The sequence below is a fragment of the Schistocerca cancellata genome, chromosome 2, assembly GCF_023864275.1.
Source record: "Schistocerca cancellata isolate TAMUIC-IGC-003103 chromosome 2, iqSchCanc2.1, whole genome shotgun sequence".
Classification (NCBI taxonomy): domain Eukaryota; kingdom Metazoa; phylum Arthropoda; class Insecta; order Orthoptera; family Acrididae; genus Schistocerca; species Schistocerca cancellata.
The window spans coordinates 983414568-983437238 of NC_064627.1; positions in this window are offsets into that span (position 1 = coordinate 983414568).

The following is a 22671-nucleotide window of genomic DNA, read 5'->3' on the forward strand; positions in this document are numbered from 1 at the left end:
GCTTTTTATCGTCCCTGTTTCATATGCATACATGGCTATAGTCCATACAGATACTTTCAGAAAAGGATTCCTGACACTTAAGTCCGTACTCGATGTTAAATTTCTCTTCTTCAGAAACGCTTTCCTTGCTGTCGCCAGTATACATTTTATATCCGCTCTACTTCCACCATCATCAGTTATTTTGCTCCCCAAATAGCAAAATTCTGCTACTACTTTAAGTACCTCATTTCCCAATCTAATTCCCTCAGCAACGCCTGATTTAATTCCTGCTACATTCATTTATCCTTGTTTTGCATTTCTTTATGTTCGTTGTATAGTTTCCTTTGAAGACACTGCCCCTTCCGTTCAATATTTCGTCCACGTTCTTTGCTGTCTCCTACATAATTGTAATGTCATCGCCAAACGTCAAGGTTTTTCTATTTATTGTCCCTGGATTTTAATTCCTATTCCAAAATTTCCTTTGGTTTACCTTACTGTTTGTTCAATGTACAGATTCAAGAACACCGAGGACGACCTACAACCCTGTCTCACTCCCTTCTCAACCACTGCTTCCCTTTCGTACCCCTCGACTCTTATAACTGCCTTCTGGTTTCCGTACAAATCATAAATAGCCTTCAGTTTCCCGTATGTTAACCCTGCCACCCTCAGAAATTGAAAGAGAGTATTCCAGTCAACATTGTCAGAAGCTTTCTCTAAGTCTACAGATGCTATAAACGTAGGTTTGTCTTTCCTTAACCTAACTTCCCAGATAAGTCGCAGGGTCTGTTGTGTCCTGCCCACTGGTCCAATAGAGGGTGCCTAGGAAACCTGCTATCTCGGATCGCTAGAAAACAATTCAAGCAAATCATATTAATAAAGTTTATTACTAAATGAACTGATTACAATACTTAACTTTGTAAAAGACAGAAGTGTCGCAGGCAATGGGCATCAGACAAATAAGACGTCTCTTCAGTATACACAATTTGCAATATAAGTGAAATAATACATTTCCTAAGTCACTGCTGTAGCGTTCGTGAGCGACTATTCTTCAATTGGGCCGTGGACAGGCGGTCCGACGCTTGAGTCTCCTTCGTGTAGATGGCCCGGCCGTTTCGTCGTCGTCCTAGAGAGGGGGTCGGCCTGCGTACTATTGGCTGACGTCCTCTCACAGCCCTCTCTACTCTGACGTTCCTGGCCGACTTGCCGGCGCTTGACGTTACGCCGGAACATTCCTCCTCCCCCCCAAAGCGACCGACCGTCCTCGTATAGGGAGCTCGACAACGGCTGGGGAGGCACGAGTGTGGATGCTGCGCTGGACCGGAAACTGTGGCTGCAGTTCCGGTCGTACCCCGCCATCCGGCCTTCACTCTGGCGGAAACGTCCCTCAGACAACTTCCAGAAGGATACGCGTCCACTTCCTGAGGTCCATAACCAGATGTGGAATGCGTCAGCTGCTGCTGTGTGGAAGGGTCCAGCTCCATCTGTAGGACGTGAGAAGGCGAAGGAGGCGAAGGCTGTAGTTTCCCTTTGCAATGAGCAATGCTGTTTTGGTTGATGTTAAAAGGCCAGTCCATCTGTCATCCAGACTGTTGCCCCTTGCCTCTCGACAGATACCCCTCCATTGCGGTTGCACCTATGGTATGTCTATCTACAGGGTTATTACAAATGATTGAAGCGATTTCACAGCTCTACAATAACTTTATTATTTGAGATATGCTTTGCACACACATACAAAAACTCAAAAAGTTTTTTTAGGCATTCACAAATGTTCGATATGTACCCCTTTAGTGATTCGGCAGACATCAAGCCGATAATCAAGTTCTTCTCACACTCGGCGCAGCATGTCCCCATCAATGAGTTCGAAAGCATAGTTGATGCGAGCTCGCAGTTCTGGCACGTTTCTTGCTAGAGGAGGTTTAAACACTGAATCTTTCACATAATCCCACAGAAAGAAATCGCATGGGGTTAAGTCGGGAGAGCGTGGAGGCCATGACATGAATTGCTGATCATGATCTCCCCCACGACCGATCCATCGGTTTTCCAATCTCCTGTTTAAGAAATGCCGAACATCATGATGGAAGTGCGGTGGAGCACCATCCTGTTGAAAGATGAAGTCGGCGCTGTCGGTCTCCAGTTGTGGCATGAGCCAATTTTCCAGCAAGTCCAGATACATGTGTCCTGTAACGTTTTTTTTTCGCAGAAGAAAAAGGGGCCGTAAACTTTAAACATTGAGATTGCACAAAACACGTTAACTTTTGGTGAATTGCGAATTTTCTGCACGAATGCGTGAGGATTCTCTACCACCCAGATTCGCACATTGTGTCTTTCCACTTCACCATTAAGAAAAAATGTTGCTTCATCACTGAAAACAAGTTTCGCACTGAACGCATCCTCTTCCATGAGCTGTTGCAACCGCGCCGAAAATTGAAAGCGTTTGACTGTGTCATCGGGTGTCAGGGCTTGTAGCAATTGTAAATGGTAAGGCGTCTGCTTTAGCCTTTTCCGTAAGATTTTCCAAACAGTCTGCTGTGGTACGTTTAGCTCCCTGCTTGCCTTATTCGTCAACTTCCGCGGGCTACGCGTGAAACTTTCCCGCAAGCGTTCAACCGTTTCTTCGCTCACTGCAGGCCGACCCGTTGATTTCCCCTTACAGAGGCATCCAGAAGCTTTAAACTGCGCATACTATCGCCGAATGGAGTTAGCAGTTGGTGGATCTTTGTTGAACTTCGTCCTGAATTGTCGTTGCACTGTTATGACTGACTGATGTGAGTGCATTTCAAGCACGACATACGCTTTCTCGGCTCCTGTCGCCATTTTGTCTCACTGCTCTCTCGAGCGCTCAGGCGGCAGAAACCTGAAGTGCGGCTTTAGCCGAACAAAACTTTATGAGTTTTTCTACGTATCTGTAGTGTGTCGTGACCATATGTCAATGAATGGAGCTACAGTGAATTTATGAAATCGCTTCAATCATTTGTAATAGCCCTGTATATCGCTGAGGTACATGGGGGTTATGTATGCCACTTCATGATTTTGAACACAGAAAAACTATTTTATAATTCTGGATTGTGCGACGTATTCGAATTTACACAATGCCAAAGCGAGAAGATCAGACAGAATGAGCTTCCATTCAATTAAAATGAGCAACTTAAGAGTTCCCATTCTACTATGTGCAAGCACACGGCCCCATTCCTACTCACGGTGTAATGGCAACCAAGCAATGTCAAATAACCAAATCACCTTAATTAAACTCAAACATGGCAAGTAATTGAAGTGACCTCATCCAGTTTGTTATGCATTTGATAATTTCCACAATAACACGGATCACCACCAAACAAAGGCAGTCATGTCTCCTAACACGGCCCCACGAACTAGCACCCAACAGCCCCCGAAACAGAACACAGAATAAAGTGACGAGTACTTCTTCAAACCCGGGCAGCGTCGTTATTTGCGACTTTCAAAAGCTTCCCACTGGTCGCAAAATTATAAACTGGCACTCAACGATACGAAGTCGCTACACCGACCATGCAAAGAGGTTGTTAATAGTGCTATATCGGTTAATCGAGACTAATTATTGTAGACATGTGTCATGTATTAAGAAGGTCAATGTCACGATATGTTAACAGTGAAGTATGACGGGAAGAAACAAATGTGTCGAGTACTTTGGATTTTTTTCAGATAACCGACGGTATTTGTCACTCGTTAACACTGTGATGGGTTCGTCACACTACTGCGTTTTATGAAGTGCCTAGCTTTGTATTTCTGCACATTAACAATTAGTTGCCATTATTTGCACAAGGGTGGTATTTCGTCGAGATATAACTGTACATTACTACCGTTCCTGGATGGAAATCATTGTAAACTGTTCTACAGATTGACGAGTGCCTGCAGAAAATCAAACCAAAAAATCTTTGACGCACTCATTGTAATGAAACCATCTGTGAAACCTTAGATAGGAAATGACTTCATCAGCTAAATCAGTAATGTAAAAGGTCATAGCAACGATAGTGCTGCCCTCACCAGGAGAACACCAGGCAGCTCTTAGTCCACTGCTTGGACATGACTCTGGACCAATGACACCGTGGCTGCCAGAAGATTTTGGATTTTGTCAAAGATCTGAGTAGCTGTTCCACTGAATTTTCTCTAAAGTATTTTAATTCAATACTGAATCAAATATTTTCGAAGACCTAAAACCACAGATTCTATTGCCGGCCGGGGTGGCCGAGAGGCACTAGACGCGAAGGGCTGGACACCGCACGACCTGGCGTGTGGCAACTAGCCCGACACTTCACCAGGGAGAAAATATACACCCCAACACTTCAAGGGCCTGACGGACCTGCATACTCAGCGGAAGAGAAAGCAGAACTAATTGCCCGAACACTCGCAGCGTCATTCACACCGAACCTGGTACCATCAGATCCAGTGTTCACACTTGCTACTGACCAAGAGGTTACACGCATTCTAGCCCAACCATCGCGCGACGACATTCGACATGCTAGCACAGCCGACGTCTCCTGGGCTATAATGCATTCCGCTGCTAGGAAAGCCCCTGGTCATGATGGCATTCAAAACCGTGTCCTCCAGGAGTTCACGGATAAAGCAACTGAGTACCTAACACACATAACGAATGCCATACTAAAACACCAACACTTCCCCGCCTTTTGGAAGACGGCCAAGGTCCTGATGTTCAGGAAGCCGGGGAAAGACCACAGCCTCCCATAAAATTACCGACCCATCAGCCTTCTGAGCTCGCTCAGTAAGATTGTTGAGAAGGTGATTCTCAAACGCATCACTAGGCACTGCATAACAAATGACATCCTGAGACCGGAGCAATTCGGCTTCAGGAATCACCACTCCACAACACAACAACTCCTACGGGTCGTTGAACATATAACACATGGCTTCAACATAAACAAAGCTACAGGGGCAGTGTTCCTGGACATCGAAAAGGCTTTCGACCGTCTATGGCACAACGGCCTCATCCGCAAACTCAGCGACGCGGGATTCCCCGACGGGCTGCTGCGTCTAATGCACTCATACCTCACAGACAGGAGTTTCAACACTGACGTGCAGGGAAAACAATCAACACGACACGGTATACACGCGGGAGTACCCCAGGGAAGCATCCTAGGGCCCCTACTGTTTAACTTCTACATAAACAATCTCCCAACCACACACAGCACAATGATGGCAATCTACGCGGATGACACAGCCATCCTTGCGCAAGATTGGAAACCATCAAACATTACGTCTCGCCTACAGACTGCACTCAGAGTGACCGAGCCTTGGTTGGAGAAATGGCGTGTTAGAGTAAACGTCGACAAGTGCGAAGCCGTTCTGTTCACTAGAAGACCGAAGCAACTGCGCAAACACCGCTACTGCAGACCAATAACTCTACATGCACGTCCAATACGTTTCCGCGAGAAAGTCAAATACCTCGGTGTCTGGCTGGACCGAAAATTACTCTGGGGGGACCACATACAACACATGACCAACCGAGCTAGCGCGAAGCTCAAACAGCTCTATCCTGTGCTCAACAGGCGTAGCACACTGAACAGAAGGGTGTCGAGGTCCATGTACATGACACTTATCCGACCCCTGATGACGTACGCAGCTCCTGTCTGGGGATACGCTGCGCTACACGCCTGCGCCGTCTGCAGCTCATACAAAACAAAGTACTCAAAATCATAAGCAATGCTCCACGATACACACGCATCGCGGACCTTCACCGAGAATACCGACTTGAGACTCTCACGGAGGTAATCCACAAACTCACCACAAGACTATACAGAAACTCCAGACATTCGCAGAACCCGTTTATTCTGAATCTGGGTAACTACGACCACAACCATAGATGGAAACATAAAAGACCAAAAGACATACTTGTAAGGACATAACATCTATGGCCAAGCATACGCAAACATAACGGCACAGGCGAGCCCCTGTTAATCAGACGCCATTACTGGATATCCAGCTGAAATACACTGTCGAATAAATGGCACCACACAGGGAAGCCGTACCGTACACTGCACGCAAACAAGCTCCACACATCCCCCATACAGTGAGATGATCTATGGCCAATATCCCACTACTGTATAACGATCTTGATTGTTCCAGGAATGTAGCAGCTGCAGCAACTGGGACACATCGCCATCGCTTGTCACGGTAATGATGCATGATACCTATACTAACAAATCCAACCTTGCATGAGCTATCGCAGCTAGTAAGCCACTACTGCTCTTACTACCCATCCCACTGTCGCAGAGATTTTATTCCCACGGCTCGAGCCATGGCACTTTTTTCCCTCTGCTCTTCAAATCGCTATCCTCACTCGCGTTTCGTCCACTATCACCTGATGGACCATGGTAATGCGTAGTCTTACCCAGACGCACGGACAACATCACAGCCCAGCATCCTGTGATCCACTTAGTAGATAACTAACATGTTTACGGAGGTGACAGTAGAACTTTTGGTTTGGTCACCACGTTGGTGCGGGCGTGGAGGGGCCCCATCTCTCTTTCAAAGTCGCTACGGTCTGGAAGCAAGTGAACGCTACGGTCTCAGGTTCGAATCCTGCCTCGGGCGTGGATGTGTGTGATGTCCTTAGGTTAGTTAGGTTTAAGTAGTTCTACGTTTTAGGGGACAGATGACCTCAGAAGTTAAGTCCCATAGTGCTCAGAGCCAATTGAACCATTTTTTGAACACATTCCACTCTCTCTTTCTGTTCATACTACTAAGGGAATGACGTTTGATGATCACTATTTGACTTTCTAATGCTCGTTGCCTTAGTTCCAGGTTGCTCATTATATTTGAACTTAGAAAATGTTTTAGGATTGAGTTACAGATAGATGTGAGGGGTAGTGGAGTGTGAGAAACTTGAAGACAGATAAAACACGTGGGCCATACTGTACCTCCAGCACAGTAACTTCCTGCTCAGGCAGCGCTGTTACCGACTGGACACATCAAGGCAGTCGTCCCGACAGCATCAATTCAGCCAATAAATTTCGCAAATATTACAACACCCGCCAAAAATCTCGTGCGTACTGTCGCGGACTTGCAATCCGGGACGGCAAGACTGTTTACTTTCGTATAACTGTATAATAGTGATATCTGCCCTCTTACGGAGTTACAAGGAAATTATGTGTGCTCAATGGATCTTCGGTCAATTGTGTTACTCGTAAACTGTTTACAGAACTTGACAGGCACGGCATCGGCACTTAAGTTTTTACGGAATTTTTCTCTCTTGCAGCAGCTTTCCAACACCAGTGTTAATGATCACTATGTCACTCACATTCGAAGCGGTAGGGCAACCGAATAACGTCAACGTTCTCTCATTTCTTTTTCACAAGATACCCATGAGAACCGAATTGAAAATTTTGCCTCTAGTTTTACTGTTTTGTATGTTGACCCCTTTCGCGTCACACAAATATCTGAACGCTCACTTTGGTGCCAGTGCTTGAATTGAAGTATTGCCTCATTTTCTTGGGACCTCACGACAGCTTCTATGATATTTGCTGCAGTTATTACTAAACTGTCCTTATGGCTCCGAGTCCGTCTCAGTTTCTATCCACCTGCTTGTGCGTCAATGCTTTTCCCCTTCTTCCTCCTTTTGTATTATAATATAAAGTCAAGGAAAACATCACTCTAAATATGGAGCATATAGGAAATGGCCGCAAGCACTCCGCGCGTGTAAGTGGAGCGACCTGTGGCAGCGAGATGAAATTACGCACCGCATGACGCTGTCAGACTGCCGCTTGGGGCTATGACGTGCTAAACATGGAACGTACATTAGGGATACACTGCCCTGTCCTATGTTGTGGTGAATAGCTGGCGTATAGCGTCCGTTACTGTCAAACACTCAGGGCTGGTTCGAGCACATTTTTCGACACAAGCCAATTACCATTTCCCCGCCCCTCACCACCTTTCCAATCGTACAGTTTCACCCGAATCAGTTTTCGCTACTAATTCTGATGTGCACTGTAAACAGGAGGCGAACTACTAATTATGATACTCCTGTGTAGAACAACCCTTTAAAGTTGTGACGCCCCTCTTGTCAAGCGGTGGTTTGTGTCGCTTAGAGCTTTAAACCGGCTCTGAAAACTTCCGAGAGGAAAAATCCTACTCTTGGTGGACGGTGAGTATTTTACAAGTTTGGAAAGTAGACATCTGTGTTTATTGCTGCTCACATCTGTAAAAACAAAAATAAAATAAATTACGGGTGCAATATGAAAGAGGCCCAGATAATCATCGAGTAAGTTTTTAATTTTTTTTTTTTTTTTTGTATTAAGGTGGTAGGTATTTCAGTCTCGGCTACGTTACATCGCAAAATTCACATCAACGAATTATTAAAGACACATCGGGCTCGCTCAAGCGCAGATATCGTTCAAATATGACAGTTCTTGTTACAACGGAGAGTAAACATTTACTCAGATGCTAAAAATGGAAACAAATTATATCCAAAGACATTCTGATGGTATAAAACAGTAAAACGATGTGTCGTAAGCATCAGGAAAGTAACGATGCTGTGTGGAGGAAAGACAGGGAAATCCCATAACTGTGCAAAAATTCAGTGTGTCTCAGTTTTTAGTTACCAGATAATGGTTTACTTGACGTATCTCACAGACAGAATCATATATGTGGGGCGTAGACAATATAATGAAACAGTGCGAGAAATGCGTGCTTGAACATAAATACAGATGTTAGCAAAACATGTGTGGAACTCTGCTGTATCTGGCTACGACTGACTCCTTCGCAATGTCCTCAATACGTTGCAGGTGGCATTTGTGGTCAGAATTGCCTTCTTGAAGTTGAGTGTGCATTATGTCGGAGCTAAGTGAATTTGAAGATGTGAAGGTTGTTGGTGGCTTTTCGTGTTTCAAGAGGTACCGTACCGAAGCTTTATACCATGTATAGAGGAAACGGGAAAACACATCATTCGCTAAGTGACACCGCGGACGACAGTGTGCGTTGAGCGATCGTGGACTTTCATGCAAAAGGGCTCGGACGAAAAATAAGAGGGCCACATCTGCAACAGTCGCTGAAGAACTGAATGTCGCACTCGCGAACCATATCAGTAACAAAACAACACGATGGGAGATCGATAACCAGAGAATGGTAGGGCGGTTTGGAGTTCCAAAACCATTCATCAGTGATGTAAAAGCTCGTAACAAGAAAACACGGTGCTGAAACCATAATATCTGGGCTATGAAGCATTAGAAGAGTGTCATTTGATCGAATGTGTCTTCTTGCACACTGTTCGCAACTTCTTGCCGAGTTTACGTTCCAAGAGTGAAACATGCTGGGGTTCGATGATGATTTGGGCAGCCATATCGTGGTATTCCATGGGTCCCGTGGTTATCACTTCAAAAGACGCATTACTCTCAGGATTCTGTGATCATTCTAGTTGATCAGATCTACGTCATGACGAAATGTTTGTTTCCCAATTTTGATGCTTTGTTGTGAAAGGACTGGACCTCTGTCAACACAGCTCGCATCGTCCATGAGTGGCTTTGTGCGTATTAGGATCAATTATGTTCGAAGGTTTCCACGGCCAGTATAATTTTGGATAAAATAATTTTGGGTATTGGGCAGCGTCATCGTAAACTATTAAAACAACTAATAAAATCAGTGAAAAACAGTCTAGACTGCGATGGGTATTTTATTAAAATATCCAGTTTCGGCCTAGGCTTAGGCCAACTTCTTGACAGCACCATCAGCTGAAGATAACGATGAGTAGGACAGCCAGTTGACCTCAGTCGCTGAAATTGCTCAGGAGGGTATCAAAACCAGACTACCACTGCCAAAAAGGGCATTCCTGGCCAAGAGAAGTCTACGTTTGGAGCCCGGCATTGTATGGTGTTGGAACATGGACTGTGGGAAAACTGGAACAGAAAGGAATCGAAGCATTTTAGATGTGGTGATGTAATTTTGAAAATTGGGTGGACTGATAGGGTAAGGAATGAAGAAGTTCTGAGCAGGATCGGAGAGGAAAGGGATATGTGGAAAACACTAACAAAGAGAAGGGACAGGATGATAGTACATTTGTTAAGACCGCAGGGAATGACTTCTATGGTGGTAGAGGGCAAAAGAATCAGAGGAAGACAGAGATTGGAATACATCTAGCAAATAACTGAGGACGCAGTTTGAAAGTGATACTCTGAAATTATGAGATCGTCACAGGACAGGAATTCATGGCAGGCCGCGTCAAAATAGACAGAAAACTGATGACTAAAAATATGCCGATCAGCTTTGGTTTAGAGAAGGTAAAGATACCATTAGGCGCTTCTGACTTTTCGTTTGAAAGTAAGACTTCAGAAATATAAACATACGTTAATGGGACTAGTCGACGGAGGAAACGCGTTCGACACTAGGATGGTGCAAGACGTTCGAAATTCTCAGGTAAGCAAGTATAAAGGTATGGAAAAACGGGTAGAAAACAATATGTATAACAAACAAAAGGGGATATAAGAATGGAACACTAGGAAAGGGTACAACACAGATTGTAGCGTTTCGCCGCTACTGTTCAATACAAACTTCGAAGAAGCATTGATGGAAATAAGAAAAGGAAGTTCAAAAATGAAGTTTGACAACATGACCGGAATGCAGGGATCCACCAGCGCTGCCATACAGATATCCACTGACAAGATGATCCCGGGTGAATAAAAATAGCATCTGCTCCAATGAAAACTTTTCAAACAGAAAATGGTTCAAATGGCTCTGAGCACTATGGGACTTAACATCGGAGGTCATCAGTCCGCTAGAACTTAGAACTACTTAAACCTAACTAACCTAAGGACATTACACACATCCATGCCCGAGGCAGGATTCGAACCTGCGACCGTAGCGGTCGCGCGGTTCCATACTGTAGCGCCTAGAACCGCTCGGCCACTTTTCGAACAGCGGATCACCGTTTCTCCAGGACAGGGAGCAATGGGGCCACATGTCCAGCGATTGATTTGGTGCACCAGTAAGCGGTGTTGATTATCATGCTGCTTGCGCCAGTTGAAATCCGATCACGAGTATATATTTTTAATTCAGTGTTTTTCATTTCCAGAACGGTCTCGAAAAGTCTTGTCTTTGTAATCTTTGCATATTCAGTAATATTAGATGTTTTTAGGTATAGCAGCACTCTCCGTCCAGCAGGCAGTCCTGTTCTACATGTACGATGCAGTTTGTAATAAGTGTGTTTTCAGTGTTAATACACTCCTGGAAATTGAAATAAGAACACCGTGAATTCATTGTCCCAGGAAGGGGAAACTTTATTGACACATTCCTGGGGTCAGATACATCACATGATCACACTGACAGAACCACAGGCACATAGACACAGGCAACAGAGTATGCACAATGTCGGCACTAGTACAGTGTATATCCACCTTTCGCAGCAATGCAGGCTGCTATTCTCCCATGGAGACGATCGTAGAGATGCTGGATGTAGTCCTGTGGAACGGCTTGCCATGCCATTTCCACCTGGCGCCTCAGTTGGACCAGCGTTCGTGCTGGACGTGCAGACCGCGTGAGACGACGCTTCATCCAGTCCCAAACATGCTCATTGGGGGACAGATCCGGAGATCTTGCTGGCCAGGGTAGTTGACTTACACCTTCTAGAGCACGTTGGGTGGCACGGGATACATGCGGACGTGCATTGTCCTGTTGGAACAGCAAGTTCCCTTGCCGGTCTAGTAATGGTAGAACGATGGGTTCGATGACGGTTTGGATGTACCGTGCACTATTCAGTGTCCCCTCGACGATCACCAGTGGTGTACGGCCAGTGTAGGAGATCGCTCCCCACACCATGATGCCGGGTGTTGGCCCTGTGTGCCTCGGTCGTATGCAGTCCTGATTGTGGCGCTCACCTGCACGGCGCCAAACACGCATACGACCATCATTGGCACCAAGGCAGAAGCGACTCTCATCGCTGAAGACGACACGTCTCCATTCGTCCCTCCATTCACGCCTGTCGCGACACCACTGGAGGCGGGCTGCACGATGTTGGGGCGTGAGCGGAAGACGGGACCGTAGCCCAGCTTCATGGAGACGGTTGCGAATGGTCCTCGCCGATACCCCAGGAGCAACAGTGTCCCTAATTTGCTGGGAAGTGGCGATGCGGTCCCCTACGGCACTGCGTAGGATCCTACGGTCTTGGCGTGCATCCGTGCGTCGCTGCGGTCCGGTCCCAGGTCGACGGGCACGTGCACCTTCCGCCGATCACTGGCGACAACATCGATGTACTGTGGAGACCTCACGCCCCACGTGTTGAGCAATTCGGCGGTACGTCCACCCGGCCTCCCGCATGCCCTCTATACGCCCTCGCTCAAAGTCCGTCAACTGCACATACGGTTCACGTCCACGCTGTCGCGGCATGCTACCAGTGTTAAAGACTGCGATGGGGCTCCGTATGCCACGGCAAACTGGCTGACACTGACGGCGGCGGTGCACAAATGCTGCGCAGCTAGCGCCATTCGACGGCCAACACCGCGGTTCCTGGTGTGTCCGCTGTGCCGTGCATGTGATCATTGCTTGTACAGCCCTCTCGCAGTGTCCGGAGCAAGTATGGTTGGTCTGACACATCGGTGTCAATGTGTTCTTTTTTCCATTTCCAAGAGTGTATTATACTTGAGTGACGACGTTTCTTTTGGGTTTAGACTTGATGACTTGATTACGATTACGGTGTGGGAAAATAGAGGCGATAATAACGTAGTATATGTGAGGTAAGAGAAGCAAATTTCTCTCTTTATTTGTGAGATTCCCACGTATATTTCAATGACATTATAGGCTAATAACCAGTACACATACTCTTATGGTGATATCAATTTCCCTTAGACCTTTCATACAGTTACAAGTGACGCTAACGTTTTTGAAAGGATCCTAGACATTAAAGGCATCGCTTTCGTCCCACACCTTCAAAGTGAGTTACTATTGATCTGTAGTACTTAGGACACTGCATTTTTATGCCATTGCCGAACGACATTACACAAAATAGTATTAGATAGTGTATTTATTTACTATGAGAACTTAATTATGACAACAGTTTGTCTACGAAATGAATCCTGCATGTACGATTGGCTTTCGGTGCCATTAACTGGGGCGTTAATGCATCTAATATCACTCTGACGGAGATAGCCTTATCCCAACAACCGTAGAACCATTTTGTATCAGATATTTTAGATTGGAGAGAAATAGTAAAGTACATCTGAAAGCACAGAAAGGGCCGTGGCTCACATTTGAATTACACACCATGTAACGCAGGAAACAATCACGTTACAGGATGTTAAGATCTTTTCATAAAAGTAAAGAAGACTTCTAATTGTGAGAGTAGTAGAAGGATTAACACAAGGACGCACCCTCTAAAAACACCAAAAAAAACTGCGCCGCGCCATTCTTAGTAACGCACACCTAGTAAAGGCAATTCATTTCGTGAAATGGCGTCAAGAGCGATAAGAAGTCTTACACATGTCGAAATTTGCACCATAATGCATTTGTATCTCAGTAGTTTTTAATTCTTGATCTAGCAGGCAACTGCGTGGCACCAACTTTTGGTTCGTATCTGGCTTAGTACAAATTTTTTCGTTATCATGTTAATTTGCTTAGTCAGTAGAAATCACGAAATTATTGGAATGAACAGTTCACGGTTCTTATGAAAGGGCAAAGAATGTGGCATATCATTTTACCCCGACCTAAGTCCTTGAACGTCAATGACTGACTGCAATCGGCGAGGTCTGTAATAAATCTTCATTGTCTGCCACATTTTAGGATGACATTCCAAAGGTTACCACAGTTTCTTGGTTCGATATGAGGCTAGATCTCTCGTATGGTCCGTTTCTTCTCTTTCCATACGTTTACAGTAGCGTTTAGTTCTGGAACAGAAGAATACCAGTCAAGAAGAGAAATTTCATTCTGTTCTGCAAACCACTCCTGCACCATCGCTGGCATATATGTAAGAGACTGATTCTGCTGGAAACAGGTTACTTCCATCAGCATAAACTCGTGGCACTGATAAGACAATAATATTACGCGTAGTACGTGTGTGCTACGAGTAATGTACATGTCTACAGTCCATCTTTTGGAGCATTCCAAGTCCACGGGAACACGCCAGCCCCAAGCTGACTTAGTTACACGGTCACAACGAGACGACTCATGAATGTATTTGGGATGCAAATGGGCCGCTTGTGGCTTGCATACTCATGCTGGACTATCATTCGCTCACGACAATACCGAATCGTCTGAAAATATCACTTTCCGCCTGTCACGATTAAGACTCTCCTCGTAAACAATAATCAGTAAAGTAGAATGTCATCAAGGAACCTCTCCTTCATGGCCACACATTTGTTAAGTTGGCTGCAGATTCCTTGACTTGCGCCATAGGGTGGTGGGGTTTCGGGTTCCGCTGAATAGGTCAGGAGTTCACTACACTCAGCTGGCGGCTACACGGGTAGCGGAGGCTGTGTGGCGTGGACTGGACGGTCTTTTAGGTTAGAAGGCCTCGGGAAAGTACGGGGTGGGCTGCAATCTCAAAGTGTGCTTGGCAAATACAGGACGTGCTTGGATCAAGGAACAGTCGGAATTGTAGTTGTAAATTGTTGTAGTTGTGCTGGGAAAGCCCTGAGCTTCAAGCGCTAGTAGAAAGCACAGAAGCTGAAATCGTTATAGGTACAGAAAGCTGGCTAAAGCCTGAAATAAGTACTGCAGAAATTTTAACGAAGTCTCAGACGGTGTTCAGGAAAGATAGATTAGGCAGAATTGGTGGCGGAGTGTTTATGTCTGTCAGTAGTGGTTTATCTTGTAGTGAAGTCGAAGTGGATACTTCGTGCGGATTGGTATGGGTGGAGGTTATACTTAACAGCCGAACTAAGTTAATAATTGGCTCCTTCTACCGACCCCCAGACTCCGATGATACAGTTGCAAAACAGTTCAGAGAAAATTTGAGTCTCGTAACAAATAAATACCCCACTCATACGGTTATAGTTGGTGGGGACTTCAACCTTCCCTCGATATGTTGGCAAAAATACTTGTTCAAAACCGGTTGTAGGCAGAAAACATCTTCCGAGATTCTCCTAAGTGCTTTCTCCGAAAATTATTTCGAGCAGTTAGTCCACTAACCCACGCGAATTGTAAATGGTTGCGAAAACACACTTGACCTCTTAGCCACAATCAATCGAGAGCTAATAGAGAGCATCATGACTGATACAGGGATTAGTGATCACAAGGTCGTTATAGCTAGGCTCAATACCGTTTCTTTCAAATCCACCAGAAACAAACGCAAAATAATTTTATTTAATAAAGCGGATAATGTGTCACTAGAAGCCTTCCTAAGAGACAATCTCCATTCCTTCCGAACCGACTATGCAAATGTAGATGAGATGTGTCTCAAATTCAGTGATATAGTAGCAACAGCAATTGAGAGAATCATACCTCATAAATTGGTAAGAGGTGGAACTGATCCACCATGGTACACAAAACAGGTCCGAACGCTGTTGCAGAGGCAACGAAAAGGAATGCGAAGTTCAGGAGAACGCGAAATCCCGAAGATTGGCTAAAATTTACAGACGTGCGAAATTTGGCAAGGACTTCAATGCGAGATGCCTTTAATAGGTTCCACAACGAAACATTGTCTAGAAATTTGGTAGAATATCCGAAGAAATTCTGGTCGTATGTAAAGTACACAAGCGGCAAGACGCAGTCAATACCTTCGCTGCGCAGTGCCGATGGTACTGTTACCGACGACTGTGCCGCTAAAGCGGAGTTATTGAACGCAGTTTTCCGAAATTCCTTCACCAGGAAAGAAGAATGGAATATTCCAGAATTTGAAACACGAAAGGATGCTAGCATGAGTTTTTTAGAAGTAGATACCTTAGGGGTTGCGAAGCAGCTCAAATCGCTTGATACGGGCAAGTCTTCAGGTCCAGATTGTATAGCGATTAGGTTCCTTTCAGATTAAGCTGATACAATAGCTCCCTACTTAGCAATCATATACAACCGCTCGATCACCGATAGATCTGTACCTACAGATCAGAAAATTGCGCAGGTAGCACCAGTGTTTAAGAAGAGTACTACAGACCTATATCACTGACATCGGTTTGCAGTAGGGTTCTGGAGCATAAACTGTATTCAAACATTATGAATCACCTCGAAGGGAATGATCTATTGATAAGTAATCGGCATGGTTTCGGAAAACATCGTGCTTGTGCAACGCAGCTAGCTGTTCATTCGCACGAATTAATGGCCGGTATAGACAGGGGATCTCAAGTTGATTCCGTATTTCTAGATTTCCGGAAAGCTTTCGACACCGTTCCTCACAAGCGACTTCCAATCAAGCTCCTGGCCTATGGGGTATCGTCTCAGTTGTGCGACTGGATTCGTGATTTCCTGTCAGGAAGGTCGCAGTTCGTAGTAATAGACGGCAAATCATCGAGTAAAACTGAAGTGATATCAGGTGTTCCCCAGGGAAGCGTCCTGGGACCTCTGCGGTTCCTGATCTATATAAATGACCTGGGTGACAATCTGAGCAGTTCTCTTAGTTTGTTCGCAGATGATGCTGTAATTTACCGTCTAGTAAGGTCATCCGAAGACCAGTATCAGTTACAAAGCGATTTAGAAAAGATTGCTGTATGGTGTGGCAGGTGACAGTTGACGCTAAATAACGAAAAGTGTGAGGTGATCCACATGAGTTCCAAAAGAAATCTGTTGGAATTCGATTACTCGATAAATAGTACAATTCTCAAGGCTGTCAATTCAACTAAGTCCCTGGGTGTTAAAATTACGAACAACTTCAGTTGGGAAGACCACATAGATAACATTGTGGGGAAGGCGAGCCAAAGGTTGCGTTTCATTGGCAGGACCCTTAGAAGATGCAACAAGTCCGCTAAAGAGACAGCTTACACCACACTCGCTCGTCCTCTGTTAGAATATTGCTGCGCGGTGTGGGATCCGTACCAGGTGGGATTGACGGAGGGCATCGAAAGGGTGCAAAAAAGGGCAGCTCTTTTTGTATTATCACGTAATAGGGGAGAGAGTGTGGCAGATATGATACGCGAGTTGGGATGGAAGTCATTACAGCAAAGACGTTTTTCGTCGCGGCGAGATCTATTTACGAAATTTCAGTCACCAACTTTCTCTTCAGAATGCGAAAATGTTTTGATGAGCTCAATCTACATAGGTAGGAATGATCATCAAAATAAAATAAGAGAAATCAGAGCTCGAACAGAAAGGTTTAGGTGTTCGTTTTTCCCGCGCGCTGTTCGGGAGTGGAATCGTAGAGAGATAGTATGATTGTGGTTCGATGAACCCTCTGCCAAGCACTTAAATGTGAATTGCAGAGTAATCATGTAGATGTAAATGTAGATGTAGTCTGGCCTCACAAAACCGGCCCGAAACTTATCCACCAACTCGGAAAATGCAGTAGTATGTTGCAAATGCAGCCCAGTTAAAAAGGATTTTGCCATGATTTGTTGACCACTATAGTATCCTGGATGTGTTGTTACACATCAAAGTCTAATACCTACGCGCCTACTGGATTCTCCTGCTTCTCTATTACGTTTTATCCATGGTCCCACAGGGCACTCGGGAACGCTGGCAGGTGATTTTAATTATATTTCATTTACACGTCAAATTCCGTAGGTCCAAATTGAGGAGCTGATCTCTAAGGTAATGGAACGTGTCATTACATGAAATTACAACGTAAAAGTAATAATAGATAAAAGTAAAATATTTATGAAACCAAAAAAAGTCAAGCCATAAGTTTAAGTAAACGGAGTCAACACTACAACAAGAATAAGCTTAATTTTTCAAAGAATGATCGAAGGGATCGCTGAGCTAAGATCAGATCTACGAGTACCAGTCACTGAATGTTGACCTCTGCATTGGCTGGACCAGAGGTGGGTTTCTTCCTAGATGTCGGCCAGGCGACCTGAATATGGCGTAATGTAGCGCTGAAACTGGTTGCACTAATTGCATAAATATTATAACAACTGGAAATTTAGATGGCTGAAGGTGTTTTGATTCTACATTTTACCATCAAATTGCATTCCTCCACAAGAGCAATGACACAGTCACAAATAGTCTGTTGACGTCGAGGCATGGTGCATGACTAAGTGGCTCGACTGAAAGCGATGTGGTTGAAGTACTTGACCAAGCTCGTGTACTGTCATTTGCTATCTCTGAATGAATGGTTGGCTTGCTGACCTAGCTTTCCGAAAACTCTGTCAGTCTACTATCGTGTAATGTCAGTGAAACTGTGTTAATAATTTTCATTCATTATATCACACAGAGGAAGTGAATTTAGTTTTACGACTCCAGGGAGGCCAGTCTCATTGATTTGTAGCCAAACTTTAGTCGCACTGCCGTAATTATCTGCACACAACCGAAATGTGTTTCATAAACAACAAATTGTTAAACCAAAAGAATATGTCTCTTATGGAAAAGAGAAAAAAAAATCACGTGGATACGAATATGACACACTTCACATATAAAGACTGCACGTTATTTACCTAGCTAGACGAAGCATTTATGAACTTATATCTACTCGTATTTTGCTAATATGACTTCTATATGTAGATATTCCAGCGCATTCTGTTTGCAGGAAATATTTTATGCAGATTTGGAACAAATCAGGGATAATGACAAGGTCAATTTCCTGTAGCTTTTGAAGTAATATTCCCTCGTGTGCAAGTTCCTATGGCAACTTCACCATGGCAATCAGTGGTTCCAAATGGTTCACTAACAGGCCTTGAGAGGGCAACCCAATTACTGTCAAAACGAAGTTCATTTATCCTACATGTTTAAATATTTTTAACACTTCTTAATTGACAATAGCTGTTGAACAAGCTAAGTTTAGTGTGTGTTTATTTTCCTTTCGTGACAATGTTCTTTTAACTAAGAAATTTTACATTGTTATTCGACCTATAGCCCATAGTTTAGTAATGACATCATTCCGTCAGAAGTGGGCGGAGCCTCCATTATATACAGTAAGATGTGCACTGGTTTTTCCAGTAGTGATTTACCACCAGAAGGAGGTTCTTACTCGTTGGGAATTCATCGTTTTATAGCTTTATAACTTTATGTATTTTCTTTAATGTATGTAGCCCCGTAATTAAAGCTTTGTATACTACTTGTGGGTCTGAAGATGACCGCAGTAGTGGTCGAAACTTGTCACTGTAATAAATAAATTGTGATCAAGCCTGTTTTTGATAGTAAATATTTGTAACACAATGATCACTTTTTACTCCCACAATGTATTCAAAAGTAAATAGAAAAATGAAGCATGTTGCATTTCATTGATGTTGGTACTATGTCCAATATTAACCCAGGCTTTGCGTCCACCAGCCAATTTTTGTGCTGTCAAGTGTACATATCGTCATAGCATGAAGGGAATGAAACTGTCATTAAAGACTGGAAGATGCTTTCCAACGAATCACTGGAATAGCTCGAATGTAATGGTAGAATGATTAGTTTCTTTACTAACATCTAATGCGATCAAGTGATATGGTAATTAAGTAATAACTATTTAGAAGGAACGGTAGGAATCATCGATTACTGATTGAAGTTTGAATTAGTGATGATACGATTCTTTGCAGGAAATGAAATGAAAAACCCGATTGCACAACTGAAAATCCAACATGACTTATGCATTCAGTTGAAAGAGAGTCACAAAGGATGAGGTTCGTAAATTCAAAAGACAGAATTACTGTATGGGATTTCGAATACCGAACAGCGCATCTTGGAGCTTGAAATCTGTATCAAAAGATCGTATCCGATTTTTCAACATATAGGAAGATCTGTAGCGTCAATATTTCAGTATCACTAATTGGTTAAAAGGCCTACGTATGTGTTATCTAAACGAAAGTCAGCCGTTGCGTGTACGTTTTATCTTGCAAATATGCATCGGCTGAGCTACCTGAAACTAAATGCATTTTGGCATGCCCATTCCAGCCTGAAAACTGGGTACTTCATTAACATGTTGTTATACATTTTCCGTCAGCAGTGAACGAGAGTTTTGTATCCCTTTCAATTCCTGTCACAGGTTTGGCTGTTCCTTTTTTTATGGGGATAAAGGACTCCATGACTGAGGGAGGTTCAAGTGCGTAACCCAGTTGGCTCAGAAGCCTTCTGGCTGGTCTCTTTCCAAAAATGTGGTGTTGCTTAGGAAACAGAGAAGAGGTGAAGGAGAAAAGCTAGGGAATGGGACGAGGAGATGGAGATGAGAGGGGATAAGAAGGAAGTGTAATTTCAGGGTCAAATTATATCCAAAGTCGACACTACCCTCCTTCTGTGAGGATACGATTGTCGTTATTTGGAGTGAACATTACCTTAAAGTGGCAGAAAAACATACTGAATATGAACGAAATGTGAGGGCGACGCCAGCAGACACAGTGCAAGTTCCACACAGCAAGGCTCTGTTGTTATGAGTACTGGGTTAAATAAGCACTGTGCCTTTATATTTCACCCACTTTAGTCTCCCATTTAGCACGTTTCTCAGTTCTCTCTGTGATATCAAACTGATATATTGGAAAGCGTTATATAATTCCCTTTTCTAGTCACGAGATTCATTCGAAAACTACTCCCATCCATTTTTCAAATTAAATATCAATCTTTCAGTATCTCGAGAGATTGATGTGTTTCTCATTTATCAAAGGGATTAGTATTCACGTCTTGCTGTCAATCCTATACCGAAATTGTCGCAAGAATCTTGAAATTATAACTGCTAAATCGATTCATATCATTCTGGAATGGGGCAGGTGTTGCCCGATTTACATTCACATTAGTTTGTTTGCTCCGAGAAATCTGGCTACTATAGGCTTCCTTCCCTAGTAGTTGTTTTGCTACCAATCTTTGAATAAATTTGAAAAACATACACTAAGTACACCTGGGAGACCGAATTTTCAGTCTGGATACTGTAAGCTGGATTACGGCAACATTATACAGAGAGACTGAAATCAGACATTTGATTGTAACGATTGTTCGCAGTATGAACTAATTCAGATCACATTTTAGTTATAACGAGTATTAGGCTGAAGCTTAAGAGAACTACCAAGAACGTTCGACACACACAAAAGAGAAGTGACTCTAAAGTGCTAATGCATGATGATGTACTTTATAAAGTCTCCGATAACGTATAGACTGCAACATTAATACATCAGAAGATAATTGAACTGAGGAGAAGTAGAGATATCTAGGAAAGACAGATACAGGTATCATTAAGATAACTAAAGAAGAAAAATCATAAAGTTGGGAAACTGAAAATTTTAAGAAATGAAAAGGAAATTTTCGTTGGAAATACACATGTCAACTGCGAGGATATAGGTGATCCAGTACTAGAATATGAATTTGTCAAAAGTTTTTAAGTATTGTGATGAAACCATGCAGGTTACGTAGGTAAAATCGTTGCGGAATTTTCAAAATCGTTTAAGTAAACATGAACCGATTATTTAAGTTGTTTTGTAGTATCTCTAAAACTGCAGAAATATGGTCAGACTTACAGAGAAATATCGTCCACACAAACCCAAAGACAGTAAACACAGATGAATGCGAAAACTGTAACATTTGTTTGACTGCTCACGCAACCAAGCTTGTGACTACAGTAACAAAAAACACAACAATGGAGAAGAAAATTGAGTTCCTGTTAGATTATGTCAGCTTACCCTTGGCAAAGTACTAGCAGTTTTGATGTTATGCTTGGTAATAGAAACTCCATTTTAAAAAATTGAGACGCTTTATAGAATTTGTCAATCTAGGCAGAACGTTGGACAAAGTAAAGTGGTGCACTATCTTTGAAATCCGTAGAAAAGTGGGTGTACGTTACGTGAGGAAGACGGATAATATGCAAAGTGTACTTCAAGTACTCCGATTAAAAAGAGCGTAAGGTAATTATGCAGTATCCAGTACGTACAAGATGTTCAACTAAATGGCACGTATGTATATGAAACGCCTTGGCTCAGGATGTCAGTCAACACGATAGCCCCATGATGTCACCCTATGCCGTAGCAAATTTATTTAAGACCGAACAATTAATTGGTTAATTAGCCGAGAAACATTCAGAGTATCACATTAAGCTACTCAGGTCAGTATTACAATCTGAGAATCGTCTGAATGCAAGTAGATAGCAGCAAGTGTGCTAACAAGTTTAACCTTCTGTCGTGGGTAAGAACGAGACAGATCATTATTAACATTAGTTTATCAGCTGCAGGAAATGTATCCACATCTGGCAATAAGCTTTTCCTATTAATATTAAAATTAATATGTATTTAAGACCATAACAAAGAAGTTATTTCAAGTAGTAAACAGAGTGAAGAAATTATGTAGCCTCTCAAGGAAGATAATACATGATAGAAGAAGCAAGGGAGGCGTAAGGATCAGATTAACTGAGGCCAAGCGATAAATACTCACCAAAACAATCCCCCTGTATCAGCTACAGGTATTAAGTAAGGAAAGAACAGTACTGAAGGGAAATGAATTAAGCACAGTTGGATTTCTAGAAACGAAGAGAAATGAAGAGTAAAGAAACTCATGTTGGTTTATAAGCCACATCTGCATGCGGCTTTCAAGAGAGCATGAACGTTTATATTCGGTGCACATTGCCTCATATTTTATATAATGATGGTTTTACTTTAGTCACGTCGATATACTGTGCAATTCACGGTCTTAGACTGCCTAATTACTAAGAGACAAATAATTGTACTCATGGACGAGATTCTGTGAAGT